The sequence below is a fragment of the Crinia signifera genome, chromosome 4, assembly GCF_055691185.1.
Source record: "Crinia signifera chromosome 4, ASM5569118v1, whole genome shotgun sequence".
Taxonomy (NCBI): domain Eukaryota; kingdom Metazoa; phylum Chordata; class Amphibia; order Anura; family Myobatrachidae; genus Crinia; species Crinia signifera.
Genome location: NC_139220.1, coordinates 97,379,614 through 97,400,424, shown reverse-complemented (window position 1 = coordinate 97,400,424; position 20,811 = coordinate 97,379,614). Strand labels below are relative to the sequence as shown.

At 39.1% G+C, this 20,811-nt stretch overlaps 1 protein-coding gene and 1 pseudogene across 3 annotated transcripts in view; one reads left to right on the top strand and one right to left on the bottom strand.

Annotated features, from left to right (window-relative positions):
• HTR4 (5-hydroxytryptamine receptor 4) overlaps positions 1–20,811 on the bottom strand; it is a 468,365-nt gene that overhangs the window by 234,952 nt on the left and 212,602 nt on the right. The window lies entirely within an intron of this gene.
• Positions 3,036–3,153, top strand: LOC146076218 (5S ribosomal RNA; annotated as a pseudogene).

The following is a 20,811-nucleotide window of genomic DNA, read 5'->3' as shown; positions in this document are numbered from 1 at the left end:
AATGCCGTTGGACGATGTTTTTAATTTCTTTCCATTCCTGGCAGAAATTCCCTACCAGTCTAATGGTGTTCGATGCAGTCTCTTTAGGTGGCTGGAAGAGAATCTTGTCCCGGGAGGTGGTAAGTATCGCCTTCTTCGATTTTTTAATGAGCCTCTTGGAATAGCCATGTTCCTGGAGTCTTTGGGATAAGTCTTTACTTTTTTCTTCATATACCATATCGTCCGAACAGTTCCTTCGGAGTCGCAAAAATTCACCTTTAGGTAGGTTATCGATAGTTGGAGGAAAGTGCGAACTCCTGCTATGTAGCAAACTGTTGGTGGAAGTGGACTTGCGATATAATTCGGTAGAGAGCATGTTGTTGGTGTCCCTATAAATTCTCAGATCCAGAAAGTTGATGCTGTTGCTATCGCATTCGAAAGTGAACTTTAAATTCAGGTCATTAGTATTAAGTCGTTCTATGAATCTGGTAAGGTGGAGTTTGGAGCCTTTCCAAATAACGAGAATATCATCAATGAACCTCATCCAGCTTTGGATGCATTCGGTATCGGAGTCATTCTGGAACACCACCTCCCTCTCCCACCACCCAAGGAAGAGGTTTGCGTAAGTGGGAGCACATGCCGCTCCCATAGCAGTACCTCTTCCCTGGATGTAGTAGTGGTTTTCAAAGATGAAGTAGTTCTTCCAGAGTACGAAGTCCAGAAGTTCCAGTAAAAATTCATGAAAGGGGGTGATGCCCTCCATTTGCATAAAATATCGTACCGCTCGGATGCCAAGGTCGTGTTTTATGCAATTGTAGAGTGACTCTACATCTAGTGAAACTAGGAGATGGTCATCATCCAGTTGTACGTCATGGAGTTTCTTGAGGACATCCGTGGTGTCCTTTGTGTATGATGGTAAGCCAACCACGTGATGACGCAAATGAATGTCCAGAAAGGTACATGCGTTTTCGATCAAAGAGCCATTGCCAGACACGATTGGTCTTCCTGGTGGTTCCTCAAGGCACTTGTGGACCTTGGGTAACAAGTAGAATGTTGCTACTCGTGGTGTGGGGTTCTCAAGATATTTATGCTCCGATTTGGTGATGACTCCATTTGCTACTGCCCTATCGATGATTCTGTTGTATCCAAGTAGGAAGTTGGAGGTGGGATCAAACAGGGATTCTGTCCTAATCACACCTTCATTTCCCAATCTTAGGTTCATACATGTCCCCGTACTATTTTATACTAGTGATCATATTATTCTTTTGTCCAACATTTTTCTGTCTATTCATTTATATATACATATATTTATTTGTCTTTAATTAACCAGCTCCACGTATCCTATACCCTCATAGCCCAAACACTGTGACTATTACCCGCCTCCCGGCTTTTATCAGCCAACTCGGCTAGTCAATTCATCCCCGTCATATTGATCCTCCCCCTGGCTCCCATAGGCTAGAGCAGGACATTAATACCGGCTGTTTTACCCTCCTGACAGCGTCCTTTGATAAAGCTACGGCGAAACACGTGTGAGGTACGCCTCTGACACACCTCCCTCCTCCGTCTCTCACACCAGTCACAGCTTACACTTCAAGCAGCAGCTCCCGTTACATGGCGCCGGTGCGCCACTCCTCAGAGCTAAGTATGGTACTTTGAATTAGCACCAGCCGGGGAGCTTATTGTCGGACCTGCCATTGGCATTACCTTCTGTATACTGTATACTTTATACCCCCTTGTCGAAACGGCTCCTGCCACTTGGCACCAGACGCCGCATCATAATACCTAGCGCCGCATCTTTGATTCCCAGCAGCGAATCTGTGCATTACATTGATCTACACCTGCAGTCCTTTGTGCAGGCGGCCTCTGTCACTACTCTTAGATCGCTGATTCTCTAAACTCAAACACCGCAATTTTCATTTACTTACAACTGGGTCACATACTACTCCACCTGATATCGTTAGATACAGTGAATGCGGCTCTAGCTAACGTGTATTGTGCGCCTCATTTCTCATCCAACCTGTCATACCCTGCCAAACACTCGCTACCAGAGTGTTGTATCATCTCTCTACCCGATACTTATATTTATTCTTGATAGGCTTCTGACATCTGGCATGGTGCGCTGATCATATCATTATTCTCTATAAATCACTTATTAGCCTGCTGCAAGATTCCGGTATTGAGTAACTGCATTGATTAGTGATTATTACTTCATTATATAGCTGCTAGGTAGCAACTTGGTAATTACATGGCAAACACAGTAACGGTTATCACTATTGCTTAGCAACTGCATTGTGTTAATTAAATTCACCTGACCAGGCAGTGCAAATACTACTGCCAGTAAAGAATTACTATTTGATAATCACTGTTTCAGAAGCTGACTTACAGAGTATCGATCTCTATCATATCTACCAGCCTTTTTACGATATTGATCAACCAATACTGCACGATTTACATTTGGAACTGTTGTATTATATGTCTTGTATATATTTTTGTTTACATCTTTACAGTTTCCAATGCTCAGACTGTCTGGTCACTATCGTCTGATTTAACGGCGGTCACAAATCCCCCCAAATCTATCTGGGAATTCAGCAAAAACTTCCTCAGGGTGTCACAATAGCCCCAGTCGGAATTATCAAATACTGACACCAATGGCGACTAACGTGCACCATCAATGAGGATACAAAACATCATTTTCAGATAATTAACTCCTGAGACTGAAGTTATTCCACATCACACCTCTGGCGACATCATTGTATGTTGCTTCACCCTAGTCATCCTCTTGCCTTTCCGGGGAAGGGTCAGCGCTCCCTTACTCTCTCATCCATCATTTGATACTATCAGTAGATGGTGGACAGCAGAAGTTAGTGTCCGCATCATTGACACCAACCCCCCTTTTGATGCCAAATTTCCATTTCAGTGCTCTCTCATCAGTCGCGTTAAATCTGTCCCCCCTGCAATGCAGGTTAGCAACAGGGTGGGCCACTGATGACGCCACTGAAAGCAGAAGCACTCTATTTCACTTGGGCTACAATGCTGGTGCCCCTTTATCCTGCCAATATTACTACCATTCCTCACTGGATCGCCTGAACCCGTCCCGATCTCAGTAGCTAAGCAGTGACGGGCCCGGTTAGTACCTGTGGGAAGACTCACTGGGAATACCTGGTGTTGTAATTATCAGGCAAACAGGGGATCACCTTCTGGACCCAGCCCAAGTTTTCTATATTCTCTATTCTTTACACTCTTTAAACTTGCAACTCTTTTTGCACTCCCCCATATTTCATGCTGTGACCCACCAATACTTGAATACGACGGAGGTGTTATTCAAGTGTGATTTGAATCATTATTGTTCATGAAGTGTGTTAAGCATCCTTGAATTCATACCTGTATCAACTATTCCACACATTGGTGTAAATTAATTAAATCATATCTATTGATAAGTGTTGATTCTACAGGTATCTTATATATCTATCCTAACATTGCGCTGACTTTGCGAATTGAATCAAGGACCCTTGTATGGCAATTAGCCTTTGGATTTATGCATCCCTATTGTATATGTACAGTGTCTTTCTTTTGTAGTTTCAATCATAATAAAAGTTAAGTTTTATTACACTCATCATCCATCGCACCAATCACTCATTATCATTATATTTTTTTCAAGTGTGCCCCAAAAACCTAACGTATGTTCCCTTGTGGTCATCCTCGTGACCCCCCCCCCTGTTTTCAACAGAATCTACCCCAAAATTTGCTTAATGTAACAGATAGCCCCATCCCCTCTGTTGGATGATAACATCACTTAAAAGTGATTACCTAGTGGGTTACTCATGATGCGGTCAGACACTGGTAATGAATAAGGACATATACTGAGACAAAAACTTTGAAGGACAAAACCTGAGAATTTAGGGAATCCTGATCCTACAAGGTAGATACATATTATAAAAAGGCTACAAAGACTTGGGTCTACATTGTCAGATCATTGAGTAGTAGGAAATAAATGAATGCTTTATTTCTATAGACAGCTGATGTTAGCTCACAGTTGCATGCTGAAGTTTAACAACTAAAATATTAAAATCTAGTAGGCAATGACTACTATGTGACACATTGCTTTATTAACAAATTAGAAATGACTGATTTAAGAACAGTCTAGATTTTCAGAGTGTCAGATGAAAAGGTAACTAATGACACTGTAATATTTATGCCGTTATGAAAATTGCAAATAATAACGGTCTTCAAGGAAAGCAATGAATGCTGCATCAGTTATGGGAATTGTATAAAAAATAAATTCAAGAAATCCTGTATACAATGCTCTTTGATGTAAATATTGTTTAACACGTAAAACAGAACAACTATCTGACATTAGTCATTTAATGGTAATACAAATAGAGGGTATTGTCTTTAACCCACACAGTAAATGGAGATGATATTACAATAATAATAATGATTATAATTATAATAATACCTTCTCCCAATACGGTTCAAAACCCTTTACATGTTATCTACAACATCCATTGTGAGTGCACTCATTTGCATCTAATTATTTATTCTGACACAGACAAAGAAATATAAACAATAGAATCAACCATAGGCACTGTGTATATAAAGAATTGAAATGTGCTTAAATCATGTACTAGCGATGTTTTAAAAAAGGCTCCTATTGAGCCGTAACGTGCCGACACACTGCAGACTGTCTATGCCAGTGACTTTCAACCTTTTTACCTTGCGGCACACTAAATAAGATTTTAAAAATGCAAAGGCACACCATGAGATCCCCACAGGGCAAAACACATTGGCCCCCACTGGAAAAAAACAAACCTATTGGTAACCATATAAAAAAACAATCACACTGGTCCCCACAGGTAACAAAAATAAAATACATTGGCCCTTTACATGAAAAAAAGATACCTGTAAATAACAGTTAAACTAGTGGTGGCTGTAAATTGGTTTGGGCTTCTCTAGATCTGGAGGCACACTTGAGAACAGATCAAGGCACACTAGTGTGCCACGGCATAGTGGTTGAAAAACATTGCTCTATGCCGTAGGACGCTTGATACTATGTAGGTAATTGAACATCTTTTGTCTTTCACATGTCCAAACAAACTTCTTTTAGTGACTATCTATATGGGTTTTTTGCCTCCTATATACAGTAATGTTTTTTATAACAAATAATGTTTCTGTTTGCACCAAAAACATTGTTTTGGACATGTACATGTTTTTATAAACTTTTTTACATGATTTTTCTCTTCATACTTAGCAGAAGATAAAGATACCTTTTGACACCTAAAACTGCTTGTTTATGGCTCTTATTCAGATCTGATCACAGTACAATTTTGTTCTCAAAATGGGCAAAACCATGTGCACTGCAGGTGGGGCAGATGTAACATGTACAGATCAAGTAACAAATACAAATCAAGTAACAGATTGTTATTTTGCATCTTAAAGAGAGCTCATCTTAGCTTTTAACAATGTTCCAATGTCATGACTGCGAGCAAATTCTCAAAAGAGGAACCACAGTGATAATTGTAAAGTGCAGTGATACACAATGATTGCTATTGCCTTGTTAAACAGACCCTTAAATTTGTTCAGCATTGTTTGTTCTACACTGTAGAGAATACAGACCTTGTTTAGGAGGATAACATTTTCTTTCAGAAGACTGAGCTTGTTTGTTAGGCTCCCTAGTGTCCTAGGCAAAATGTAAGCTCAGTGCAGACAGCAGATTGATGGATTCACACCCAAGGACAGGGCTAGTGACAGTGAAAGTCACAGTAAGTATAAATTACATGCTATAGTTTATGCTTTCAGTTTTTATCCCACTGTATATCAGATCTCTTTTGTACACTGTGTAAGAAAGAGTTGAGGGGAAGATATAGCCATTTATCATAGATAAGACTTTATCGTTTAGCAAACCTTCAGAGGAGAGAGAGAGTACGGTATGATGTCTGATTGCTGGTTTCCACTTTCACACTTCTATATTTTTTATTGCGTCTAGAAGAAAATTTACTCACATACATATACAAAATGGGGGGGACCGAAAAAGGGTGTCTTCTTTGTTGGCGCACAGAGGTAATTTGAAGAGATGTTTATATTTAAAATTACAATTCTTTATTAATAATTATTAAAAACTGTCATATTGGTGAAATATAGGAAAATTGTGTACGATTAAATATACAATTGTATGTTATAAAACACAACGGTCTCCTTTTTGTCTTTTCTTATTGTAGTTTCTGTGGAGTTATTTTTATTACGTCTTGGAATTAGACTTATATTTTTTAGGAAATTTTATGTAAGGTAATTGTTGTACACAGTTTTGAAATATGTTCTGATACGTGCGGTATCCCTACAGACTGTTACAATTTATACAATCTGTTACTGGATTTGTATTTGTTACTTGATTGTATACATTGTAACAGTCTGTAGGGATACCGCACATATCAGAACATATTTCAAAACTGTGTACAACAACTATTATGACCAATTATCCCCAATATGAATAGTTTTTAATAATTATTAATAAAGAATTGTAATTTTAAATATAAACATCTCTTCAAATTACCTCTGTGCGCCAACAAAGAAGACACCCTTTTTCTGTCGTCCCCCCGTCCCCCCCATTTTGTATCATATATAGTGTCTTTGGCTGCACCCCCTTCGAGATTTATATCCCAGATTGTCTCAATTGTGGCCAAATCGGATGCTCTAGCATCAGCCTGTGCAGATTTTTCCCTTCTCCCTTGATTAAAACTTCACATACTGTACATATATACTTTGTTCACTTAGCTATGTAGGAACACACAATCGGCGGTCCTATCTAAGGTTTTTATTTACACTATATATTATAAGATTGTTTATTCTATATATTATATGTCATGAAATGTAAGTTGAAGATTTTCAATAAAGTTTCCACTTTTACTGTATATAAATAAATGAGTAGTGACTAAAAATAATAAAAAAATAATAAAAATGGGACGTATAGTCCTTTCCATCTAATATAGGAAATAATATGCAGGAATAGGCCGAATACCCTGTGGGTGGTACGCATTGCTTTGCGTTCCATCTGGTATAATTAGGGGGAGCGCATAATCTACATATACTGTAGCTTGTGTTCCATCCACCCCGGAAGTAATCAGCAGGAACAGGCCAAAAACTCAGTAGGTGGAAAGCATAGCTTCCATTCCATCTGGTTAAACTAGGTGGAGCGCATAATCCACATATAGCTGGCGTTCCATCCCGGAAATTATGTCAGGGGCTTTACCTTCTGAACGTCCAGTGCTCCGCCGTGAACGGTGTGAAGGCGCCATTGCTGTAAGGAGGCTAGTGGCGATTTACCATATGAAGAATGGTAGCAGCATCGGCGGCACTACGTGTCACATGGTTTCAATTAGTTTAGCTCTTGAACTAGATATCGCGGTGATTCCGAAAACAGAAGTAGCGGTAGTGGGACCGCAAGGTAGAATGCATAATACTTCCGTACACCATGTAAAATACAAAATGTAAATCATTTATACATTATTTATACTAATCCTCTTTTAAACCCCATTGTAAGGTCACTTTTCTGGGGTATAGCCACCTAATAAGAACAATACAGCCACCATAATTAAGGTAAAACATAAGGAAGTGACATCATGAAATAGGCCCTATAAAACCACCCCCATTTCCTCTAGCCATCACATCCTGTTTGGAGGAGGCACACATGGGAGCACTATTTGTCTGGTAGGTTGCACTGCAAATTAGATTTCGGTTGGAACACACCCCACCCGGATTTGACTCTCTCTGCGCGTGTTGCATCTGGCCCTCCTGCAGTGCACGTGGTTTTGCACATTTTTCGAACATGTTTGTGCTGGGCTCGGATCTGAATAAGGCCCTTTGTTGGATCCCATGTGGAGAAATTTAGAATTATGTTCAGCTATGATTGCTTTATGCTATGTAAACACTCTTCTGAATGGGTTTGTTATTTGCTGTTAAATGTCAAGATTACGGACTCCCAGTCATGGGAGATATATTAAGATCTGTTATATATAAAGATGTTTGTTAATACACTTTAAAAGAATAGATTGCTTACCTTTGTATTTGATACATTCAGGTATCTCTATGGAATAAGCCCCTATCAACGGAAAAATCTTTTTGGAGCATATGCTTATTATTTTTATCGTTCCACCAGTGTGGGTATGTATAACCCACTCACATTTCTCTACAAGTCTAACCGCTATTTCCTCTATGTATATATATGAGCGTACACATAGATGTGTGTACATACACATTTATATATATATGTTCTCTATCAGCTCCTTATCATCCCAATCGTTCATTCAGATTTTTTCCTGATTTCTCCATTTTTATCAATGAAGAACCTTTTGAAAAGGAATCATTGAATCTAATAGGTACTTGTTTCCTAGCACAGCGGCCAGATTTTCTACGTACGCTAACGTAGTGAAATCGCATCGCATGCACTTTTTGCATGACATGCGATTTTCCAAATTTTCATATATTTCAGTAAAGGTTACAGTTCTTAGTTAACACATGTCGTCTTTACTGTCTCAGATGTATGATATGGCTGGTGTGAATGTGTTCCTAAAACACCCCCACTATCCACGCCACCCCGAAGCGTGGCAAGCGCAGCGAGCCCCGCGAGGGGCGGTGGAACACGTCCTCTGACCTTTTCATACCTCCACTATCCATGTCGGCGTGGAGTTGATCTTATATAGTGTGGCGAGTGCAGTGACCCACCGAGCCCGAAGCGTGGCGAGCCCCGCGAGGGGACACGCATTACTTTACATGTATTACACGTCTGCTCGCCACGCTTCGGGCTCGCTGCGCTCGCCACACTATATAAAATCAACTCCACAACGACGTGGATATTGGGGGTATGAAAAGGTCGGAGAACGCGTTCCACTGCGCTCGCCACGTTTCGGGGTGATGTGGATACTGGGGGTGACGCAATGGCATAGTAAGCAGCCATCACATCACACGGCATGGGTGCTTACACAATGAAATATCGCATCGCATTTGGTGCCATGCGATCCTATGCGATATTTCATTGTATAAGCAATCCTGTGCACTTAATATGGACATACACGGTACGCGATGCAATACGATGCGATTTTCCTACGCAGAATAGTCCACTAAGCTATTTGCTTAGTGGGCGCCGTGCTAGGAAACAAGTACCATCTAATAAAACTATTAGCTTTGGTATGTATATATTAGTGAAAAAAAAACTTATTGAAACTACAGTACTGTATGAAGTGTTTTATGAATACTAAATGCCATTTTTTACCACCTAGAATTTCCCCTCATGAAGTCGTTAAGACAAAACGCGTAGGGTCATCAAGCATTCATTCATGGGAGAAATCACATGTACTTTGTATATTTTGTGTGGGAGATGTAATTGGGTGTGATTTTAAGATTGTGCGATTTTTTGATAAAACATATCAGCCTCCATTATTCATAATTCTTAAGAGTTAGGCTAGCAACATTGTCTCTAATGAGGTGGAGAAATCGATGGAGGAGAGATGTGATAAAAAAAAACAAAAAACCACTGTGCTTCTAATTTGACAGGTTTGGCAAAGTTTTTTGAATTTTTATTTGTCATTGGCATTGAACTGAAAAATCAAAACCGACTGCATTTAGAGCTGCAAAACCCGACTGACATCAACATTGAGTTTCAATTGAAGATGAAGTCTGATGGATGATCAATAGTCGTTATTGTTAAGGTGCGTACACACGGGCTATAATTGCTGGCAATATGGTCGCTGAGCGACCATATTGCCAGCGATTGGAGTGTGCACCGGCGATAAATCGTCATGTGCGCGCTCCCGTTTTTGCCCCCTTATGATCGCTGGTCGCAGGGGCTTGCTCCTGCGACCAGCTAATTCCCTATGCGGCTCCCCCGGCAGAGGTTCCCTTTCATCAGCGACCATCTCTGGTCGCTGATGAAAAGGAGACACTGAGCAATATATTGCTTACCAATATATTGCCAGGAATATATTGCTGAGCAATATATTGCCCCCGTGTGTACACAGCTTAACAGTAACACTTCACAACCGACATTTAGAAAATTTCCCCCATTGACTCAACACACTATGATTGTTTCAAATGTTGTAATTGCACAACATTTACAGTAGATATATGCAAACCACCAATCTTCTTCTGTAAAACCATTCTATATTTGTTATTATCTCACTTTCAGTACTAGCTTATGCAATCACATACCCTTATGGAAAAATGTACTGTATGTGTTCACAAATACCATCAGTTTAATAAGAGTCTAGCCCTCCATATGTCAGCGATCCAGGGCTGTCATCAGACTTTGTGTGGCCTGGCAAAATAGGAATGGCTCAGTTGAACTCAGCACTTACTGCACTATTCAACCGCTACATTGCTTCAAAGGAAATGTCAACTTTCAGCAAGACAAATTATACTTGATAGACTCTGGGTGTGACATATTCTCTGCAGGGCCATTTTTATAGGGGGATGAGCCATTCAGCGGCATGGAACGCTGCATTGCTCATTCTGCTGTTGCTGTTCCCACTGAAGGACAGGTCCTCCTCCGAGACAGATCAGTCACATGGACGCCGGCTGTCCGACTGTGTTGCTGTGCTTAAGCTGGACCCAGTCACGGTGGGACTACTGTATGTGCTTTCGCATTCGCTGACCATCAAATGATTTCTCCTGCCAAATAAATCAGTCTGAACATCATGTCATGTCAGATGACGTCATGTGATGTCAGCCGTCTGCCCCTGGCAGGCATCGTGCCACCCACATATCCATGGGAACGCCCATAAAACGCTGAGCGTTTCCATGACCCAGCGTTGCCACCGCCCCCTCCAAGCGGCTGTGTAATTCGCCATGAGCGTACACAGTCGGGTTTTACACATGTGCAGAAAGGCTAATGCGCAAATCCCTACCATCGGGGCAGGTGTCAAATTCGGATCACTACATGTGATCCAGAATCGGCTTCTTAATCCATTGTTAGTACTGTTGGTACACAAGTGGGATGTAGTGTAGTGTAGGGGGACGCAGTGTAATGCACTATATCCCGCTACAGTGTATAGAGTATGTGTAATGTACCTGAAGAAATATTTTTCAGGTTCTATAAGGATTTCAATCCGAAACCCGTTGCATGAATTTATTTGCCATTGGGATTAGACCATTATTTGGGCACGCCTGTTGCGCTGGTGCTGAGCTATCGAGACTGAGACTAACCTTTGTTATCCATACAATTGCCCGCTGCAACTTCCTCCTTTAGTAAGAACACTGTCAACTCATTCCCTTTGCACTGGCACTTTTGTATTTGTTCATGTATGTTTGGGTAATTTAATACTTTTTGCACTTGATTTGTTTTTAATACGTATTGCAATTTTTTCCAACTGTTTTACGGGTAACTTATTACATATGTGATCCTTTGCAGTGGAAATGCAGGAAGCGGAGTATACCACCTCCTGCTTGCAATTGTGATCACAGTTTAAGAGGAACAGCCGGAGTAAAGGTGCCCATACACGGTTCCTTTTTTAAGGTGCAATGCAATGTGCGCTCCCCAGCAAAGACCAAATAACAGATTGTTACAAGGCAACAATGTGTTTTGAAATCTGGACCGGGAAAGGTACCATAAACAACAAAAGGTAGGTGAACTACTTTTAAGGTAGCAATATCACACCCATTAATCCCAATTATACTCCTTTCAGACAAACTGTAAGAGCATATTACCTTGTGAAGCAGTTCTACCCGGTAATTTGTGTAGTATGAAAGGGTCTACCTGGGTCTTAAATCCCAGGTCACCAACCCTGCTTTTTACCAGGGTTTTAAAACCCTTGATATGTGACCCAGGTAGACCCTTTCATACTACACAAAAAACCTATGTTTTTATCATATTACCGGGTTGACAGATTTTAACTCAGTAATTTGCTGCTATGTGTGAAAGGAGGTCAGACTGCACCCAGTAAAATGACCCAACACTCAAAATGCTGGGTAATTGCCGGGTCGCATGTCTGAAAGTGGTATTACTGTGATATTCTGCAAAGGTTTTCTGAGGTACGCACTTTGATTGAATTTACTTTTGATAAATACTATGGGCCAAATTCTCTAAGCTTCAAAAGTGATAAAATGGAGAGTGATAAACAGCCAGCCAATCAGATCCTACCTGCCATGTCACAGACTGTGTTTGAAAGATGTCAAACAGGAACTGATTGGCTGGCTGTTTATCACTCTCCATTTTATCACTTTTGAAGCTTTTGAAGCTGGCCCTATGTCTTAATAAATGTGTACCCTTGCACTATGGAATGTCCCCTTTCTAATTTACTTAAAAGTTCTGTTGACACTGAGGGGATATATATGTTGAAACTATACGCTGAAGAAACCAGAATATCCATTAATTTGATGAGGACCATTTCAAATAAATAATTAATTATGAGGATTTTACAGGAGTGACTGTTTTTTATTTCATTTTAATCTTCATTCTACAACGAATGATAATGAGTGATTATTCATTGCATTTTTACATTTAGTTTTATTTGGACTAAAAAGTAATTTTTGGGTAATAGTACCCTTAAAAAAGTATATAGTACCCTTGTGAAAGACTGTAGGTTGGATTTTACCCTAGTAAAAGACTGTGTGTAGGTTGTATTGTACCCTGGTGAATGACTGTGTGTAGGTTGTATTGGACCCTTGTGAAAGACTGATATTTTAAATGTTTCTATATTATGCCATTTTATGGCATAATATATTTTAGATAAAAATAACCAAAAATATTTTATTGTTTAACTGAATACATTATTTATGGAGTGCAGTGAAAATCATGCCCAGAATCTTTTCCACAAGTAAAGTGTGAGCAGGTTCAAGTGATAATATTTAATTTCATGCAAGTGATAATAGATGTGCAATGATAACTGAATAAGATTTTTATATTCTTTCCTTATATTTTCTATGGGGAAATAACAGAGGCATGAAATGTCCGATTTTGTTCCCGACATAACATTTTTAAAGAAAAGTAACATTAAAAATGTTTGATGTTTTAATGCAATAAAGAATTCTAATACATGAAAAAGGAACACGAAGTGCCATATTAGGATTGCGTTTTTATCAGATTTGTTATAACCAATATATTTTAACCCCTTCCCGACCGGGCGTTTTTTGTTAACTTTTCTTTTTTTTTTCCTCCTCGCGTTCAAATAAGCGTAACTTTTTTAATTTTCCGGCTATATAGACACGAGGGCTTTTTTTTTGCGGGACAAGTTGTACTTTTTAATGGTACCATTTACTATACCGTATAATATTCTGGGGAATCAGGAAATAATTCAATGTGGGGTAAAAAGGAAAAAAAAACGCAATTCCACAATTTTGCGCTGGTTACGTTTTTTTTGGAGTTCATAGTTAGTTTAAAATGATGGGTTATCTTTATTCTATGGGTCGTTACGATTCCGGTGATACCAAACTTATATAGTTTTCGTTACGTTTTACCACAAAAAAAAAAATAGAAAATTTTACGGTTTTTCTAATTTGCGTCGCGTCGCCATGTTCTGCGGCTTATAACTTTTTTATTTTTCCACCTACGGACCTGGGTGAGGGCTCATTTTTTGCGGGCTGAAGTGTACTTTTTAATTAATACCATTATGGGATATGTGCGACTTTCTGATCTCTTTTAGTTACATTTTTTTGGGTAGGCGATGCGACCAAAAAACGTAGTTTTGGCGTTGGGAATTTTTTTCCGTTTACGCCTTTAACCGTGCGGGATAACTAATGTTATATTTTAATAGATCGGACTTTTAGGAACGCGGCGATACCAAATATGTTTATTTTTTTATTTTTTATTTATTTTTATTTGTGAAATGGGGAAAGGGGGGTGATTTGAACTTTTAATATTTTTTTTTTTTTTTTTTTTTTACTTTTTTTTTTTTTTACTTTTACTACAAGGCCCCCTAGTGTACTTGACCACTAGGGGGCGCGATCGCCTGTACTAGGTTCAGCCATAGAGCTCTATGGCTGAACATAGTGATTTTCAGCACTTCCTATTACATCCTGCCTCAGGCAGGATGTAATAGGAATGCTGACATGGCCAGCACAGGGGTCTACATTAGAGCCCTGGCTGCCATGGCAACCGATCGGCACCCTCCGATCTCGCCGCGGGGGGCCCCGATCGGCGCCGGAGGGGGGCGCCCCCCCTCCGATCAGCTATTTAAGCACTGCGGGCGCTTTGCCCGCGGTGCTTAAAGGGTTAAACGGCCACGATCGGCGAACTCGCCGCTCGTGGCCGTGAGAGCAGGTACCTGGCTGTAATATACAGCCATTACCTGCTCTCTTTCAAGCCAGCTCACTCCGTGAGCTGGCTTGATTCCCCCGCAACCGTCATATGACGTACATGTACGTCATATGTCGGGAAGGGGTTAATGTAATAATTTATTTTCTTCAAGGAAAGGGTACTTATGTATTATATGGGTGCCCGATTTTTTCATTGCATGCCACTACTTAAGGCATGCGATGCGATGCGATTTTTCATTGTAAAGACCCTATTTTTAATTGTATAGTCAACCATGGGTGATTTCATACCCCCACTATCCAACTACGCATGGAGTTGATTTTATATAGTGTGGCGAGCGCAGCGAGCCACCGAGCCCGAATCGTGGCGAGGGGACACGGATTACTTTACATGTATTCTGCGTCCCCTCGCGGGGCTCGTCACGCTTCAGGCTATATAAAATCAATTCCATGCGTAGTTGGATAGTGGGGGTATGAAATCACCCATGGGTGACTATACAATAAAAAATCTGGTCTTTACAATGAAAAATCGCAACGCATGAATTGTATGCCACTATATTGCATGCAATGCAAAAATCGGGCGCCCAGATATTACATAAGTACCAAGGAAAGTGATAGATATTGCCAGCCCAAAAAAAATAAAACATACTTGCATGCTAAATGAATACAATGTTTTTAATCATAATAATATTAAAGCAGTCTTCTCCAAGCCCCTAGAATAATACAATACTATAAGAGATGCCAGTGAACATCCTCATGCAGTAATTTTCAATGGATGGTACTTCAGATTCTATTTGTCCAGCACTGTAAAGAAAAGGTATAAATCAGTCTATTTTGTGTGCATGCTGAAAGTGTTGTATTGTACTTGTGCTTTAGAAGAATTGTGCTGATGAAGTGACAACAGAGTCTCATAATATAGTAGCAAGGTCAACTTCATAAAAGAAAGTCATAACATTGTTTTCATGTGTTGGCTTATTGTAAATCCTATTAAGGCTGTTGGTACCAGAAATGTAACATTATCACTCATGAGTTCAGTAAATCTTTCCACATTACGGCAGATAAATATATTATATACTGACACAGTTGTGTCCTCAATTAGGAGCACATACTATACAACCAACTTTATTTTGTATCAATGTGATCAACTCATACTGCTGAAACTACAAATAAAATGTTATTTTCAAAAACAGAATAAAAAACATTGTTGATTGTTTATTTTATTCAAAAAAAAAAATATATATATTTTTAAATGTATTTAAATATTTTAGCACCCTACAGTATCCAAATACCTAAACTGTGTCAAGACACCTACCTCTTAGTGGCAACTTTTTATTTATTAGGCTTACTTGCTCACAACAAGAATAGGTAGGTCACAATCAAATAAGCACCCTGTCCCCATTGTCATAACACACTCCATATCAATATACATACCCCTCAACCCAACCCTATGGCCAATAATTCCATTTGTGGAATATACCCCCCCCCCCCCTCACACACACACCTAACACCCCCCCCCCCCCCCATAGATCCTTTCCAGTGCCTTTAAGCACTTCCTCCCCTATATCATGCAGAGAGGAGTGGGCCACAGGTGGGACTTACAGTATTTGTCCATTTCTGCAGCCACTCCAACAAGCCAAGTTCCTAGTTATTAATACAGCCAGTGCATGTAAGCATGTGCACACATACAGTAAAATGTTTGAGACCATCAAAATATAAATTTGTTCACATTTTGTGTGCACGACTTTATATTTACTTACAGCCCAATAAGTTGATCAAGGCCCCAAAAAGAGAAACTTATAACTGTATTTTGTACTATTCATTGAAAGTAATTATTTATCATATATATTTATATAACCCTAGTTTACAAAAATGTATGCACATAATAGTGATAGAATTTAAAATGTTATGAATAGTAAATTACTTAAAATGGAAAATACTTTATCGATTTAAAACTTAAAATCTTCAGCAACATTTTTAAATATTCTGCATCCACCGGCAAATCGGATGTCCATAGAATATATTAGACATTTTATATTCACAATTAAACTTAACAGAAAGTTCATTTTCAATCTTTTATTTCTGGCAGATAAGTCAATGGCCCCACAGGAACTATAGCGGACATACATGGCATTGGTTACCCCTTGAAGCAGGGAAGCATGCACCTGTCACCATGGTTTCATGTTTTGTTTGAACCCTGTCCTATAGAAATCAAGATGCACAGATTTATAGTATGCATACTCTCAAAATGGATATTACAAATAACCTCTTTTACTACTGCAAAACTCCAAAATGGGTATAGATGGGACACAAGAGAACATATCTTGACTCTGTCAGATGTTTTAGATGTCAAGCATACACTTTAGGAAAAAAGCTGTAGGACTTTAAATGAATGACATCGTGCATAATCGTACATGATTTGCATACATCCAGAGACTTTTATGCAAATTGAATGCACAGGAACACATTTAAAAATATGAGTACCATCCCCAACTGAATAGATCTGCTTTGATGCCAGTGCATTAGCAGTTGTGCAACTCTCCACAAAATTCCCAAGGTGCTCAAAAGGGGATTTCAGTCAAAAACAAATTATTTCTAATAATATTGATCTGACGCCAAAGGAATGGTGTACTCATTTGAAATCATTGAGCTGGTTAAAGTGATTTCTATTCACTCGGGCTTTATGCAATGTGCAACTAAGGCTACTGGACATAGCCGGAGCAAGAGATATGCTTTCTCTTTAATTATAAATTAAACTTTAGTTATAAATGTGTGTTCAGTTTTAAATGAAAGAGTACACATTCTAGATCCACGTTTAACATTTGTGTTCCAGCTGTGATATTTTACCATCAGTCTTTATTGAAGGAATATTCTATGCATTTTTATTTATTATAATTTCAGTTCAAAGAACCAGAAGGAAGTGCATGCTGGAAGGCAGTGGTAAAAATGTAATACCAGAATTATATATTTCAAGGCAGTGCAATATTTTTTATATATACAGTATACAGTTCAACAGTTTTTTATACATATACAGTTTAACGAGGCGGCACTCTGAGGCATGTAAACAAAATCGCTTTATATGTATTAAAAAACACAAGTTTTTGAAGGGGAAACGCTCCACGAAACTTTGATGTGTTTTTTAATTGATCTCGTTATTGAACTTTAAAATTATATATTTCTTTTCAGCCAATTTTCTGCTGACCAATGTCAAATGAACACAATACACTCACCGTCACTTTCAGATTCCCCACCTCAACCACAATTACCCTCACTCACCATCACTCCCACATACCGCACCTCAACCACAATTACCCTCACTCACCATCACTCCCACATACCGCACCTCAACCACAATTACCCTCAATCACCACCACTCCCACATACCACACCTCAACCACAATTACTCTCACTCACCACCACTCCCACATACACATACCACACCTCAACCATAATTCCCCTCACTCTCCACAACTCCCATATACCACATCTCAACTGTAATTACACACTCATCATAATTTTCAGATACCCCACCTCAACCACAATAACTCTCAATCACCATCACTTTCAGATACCCCACCTCAACCACAATTATCCTTAGTCACCACTACTCCATTACTCAATCAGTGATACTGAGTCAATCCCAAAGTTGGTCATTTCCAGTTCAAGGACAAATGTAGTGTAGTAGAATGTGGGAATCGTTAGGATGCACCACCACATTATCATCAGACACTTTGAAATCACACTTTAATATCCTGGATGGACATGTTCATTAGGTATATTTTTATAATTCTAGAATAAGAAGCTCACGCCATTTTGTTGAATTATTGACTTTCTCAGGGGTATTTAATATTTAGACTAGCATCTCAAAAAATTATATCAATCCTACTCAGGTATGTATAATATGCAGAATTATTGGTAGAAAATTCCTCCGTACATAGAATGGTTCCTTCTTAAAATCAGTTTGTCCAAATATTACAGCCATCTCCTGTGTGTGTTTTCTACTTCTCAATCAAATTTTGAATATATATATATATATATATATATATATATATATATATATATATATATATAGACAGCAGCAGGGATCCGGCTCTCCGTTTAATGTACTCTGCGCCGGGTGCCCATATAGGAAATTTGTAGACAGCAGCGTAAGATGATATGGCACTCCTGGCGTCTAATGTGCAGAATAATACACACCTCAATACTGGGTTATACAACGTTTCAATGCCTTTATTAGTGCGGCATTTTCATCAGGTACCTGATGAAAATGCCGCACTAATAAAGGCATTGAAACGTTGTATAACCCAGTATTGAGGTGTGTATTATTCTGCACATTAGACGCCAGGAGTGCCATATCATCTTACGCTGCTGTCTATATATATATATATATATATAGAGAGAGAGAGAGAGAGAGAGAGAGAGAGAGAGAGAGAGAGGGGTATTCAATGTCGAGCTGGCTGACCTGTTCTCGTCAGGGGTGAGAAGGGGGCGTGGACTGCGAAAATTGGCCAGGTATCCTCGAGCTGCAGCCGGGAGCTCGGCAATTTCCGTCCGTTCTCGGCAGAACAAGCCTGACTGCTTGTGAAGTCAGGCTCGTTCTGCGAGATCCCCTGCTCAATGCTATCGAGGAAGACCGTATTGAATAGGGTCCGGCGGCCATCTCCCCCGACAGGAGATGCTCGCCGGTGATTGAATATCCCCCAGAGAGAGAGAAAGGGCGGGGGGCAAGATTGCTAGAGGATGAGAGAGAGAAAGAATTATTTCTTTGCATCTGTTTTAATTAATGACATTAATACAAGCACCTGGCTGATACAAATAAGCTATTAAAAATGAATAAAAAAAAAAAAAAATCCGTTGGTTTCTAATGTTGGATTCCCTTTTCCTAAGCTATATTGTGGGACATACACCAGCAGTAATTCTCTTCTCCAGCAGACTCTGGGCTAACTCCCAACTCTATAAGTGCTGCTGTTACTGTGACAAGCATTAATGGAATACTTGGCACTATAGTAGACTCTGTGATGATGCTCAAAAGGAGTCCCATTCCTGACATGATGCAGTAGGCAAGCATGTTAAAGCTGAAATACTCTCCGCTCACCTAACATAGTAATATGGAAAATGTGGTGATCTGTTTCAACTAGAAAAAAAACAAAAAAAAACAGGCAATTGCAAACTTGTAATAATAAAATCTAATCGTAGTCTTGAAGGTTGTGTTTAAAAAAAAATCAACATGTAAAAAAACGAAAGTGTAAATAAATGGATTTATCACTTAGCTAGCTGGTATGTTCATTTGTAACGAAGGACCTCAATACGTCAATAAATAATATCTATTGATATATTGAGGACCTTCATTACAAATGAACATACCAGCGCTAGCTAAGTGATAAATCCTTTATTTGACACTTTCTGTATATGTTGGGTGAAGGGAAAGGAATCCTTCGCTTAGGATTGCTTTAGCTGCTGGGTGCACACAGTCACACTACCTCTTTTATTTACTAATGTAAAAAAAAAAAAAAAAACAGATCCATTGTCTCATTTTATCTGTATTAAAATATATCTAGGATAAATAATGAGTGGCTAAAGTCTAATATATATTTTAGCGTGATGAGAGCTATGATTACCATAATTCAGCTATTGATATAAATTGTTTATCCTTCAAATACTTAGGGCTAGATGTACTAAGCTTGAAAAGTGATAAAATGGAGAGTGATAAACCACCAGCCAATCAGCTCCTAACTGCTTAACTGTGTTTGAAAAATGACAGGAAGAAGCTGATTGGTTGGTGGTTTATCACTTTTCAAGGCTTAGTACATCTCACCCTTAATACTTTAAAGTCTTATTGGGGTTAAATGTATCATCACGCCCTGACGGTCCTCTAATAATTAGGTATCTAATTTTTACTTTGTCGGAAAGTAAGTATGTATGTGGGAACGGAGTTCATGTATGCACACAAAGTGCCAATGCCATAGTTGGGATCTTAATTTATCCCATCTCAATTCCAATTTCAGTTGTACAAGGGAGGGCATTACACAGAGTGGATGCAGTCTGGAAAGTCATGGAACTGTGAATTGGAGTGTGGATGATACTCATAGCTTATGTAGACCAGAGGGGTCAAGATGTAAGATGATTTGAAATAAGCAAATAGATGTATTTTGGTGTAATATTATTTAAAGCTTCATATGAAAGCCAATGTATTTTTTATTGAAATATTAAGGATTCCATTGTAGGGACTAATAGAGAAGAACAGAGGAAGGACATTTCTATGGAAGATCAGTCTAGCCACAGCATTCAAAGTCGATTCTAGGGGTGAGGGGAGTGAGTCTGTTCAGATGATAATCATTTAGGAAAAAAAGGACAGTTCTAAGTCAAGAATGACACTTTAATAGAAAGCTTGAGTAGGGTTTAGTGTGATGGCAAAACAAATATTGATGTCAAGACGTTAGCTAAAGGATCTATTTACTAAGCATTGGAAATAGATAAAGTATAGAGCGATAAGTACCAGCCATGTCATTTTCCAAACACAGCATGTAACAGGTAGTTATAAGCTGATTGGCTAGTACTTTATATCTCTCACCACTTTCTCTCTAATCAAGGCTTAGCAAA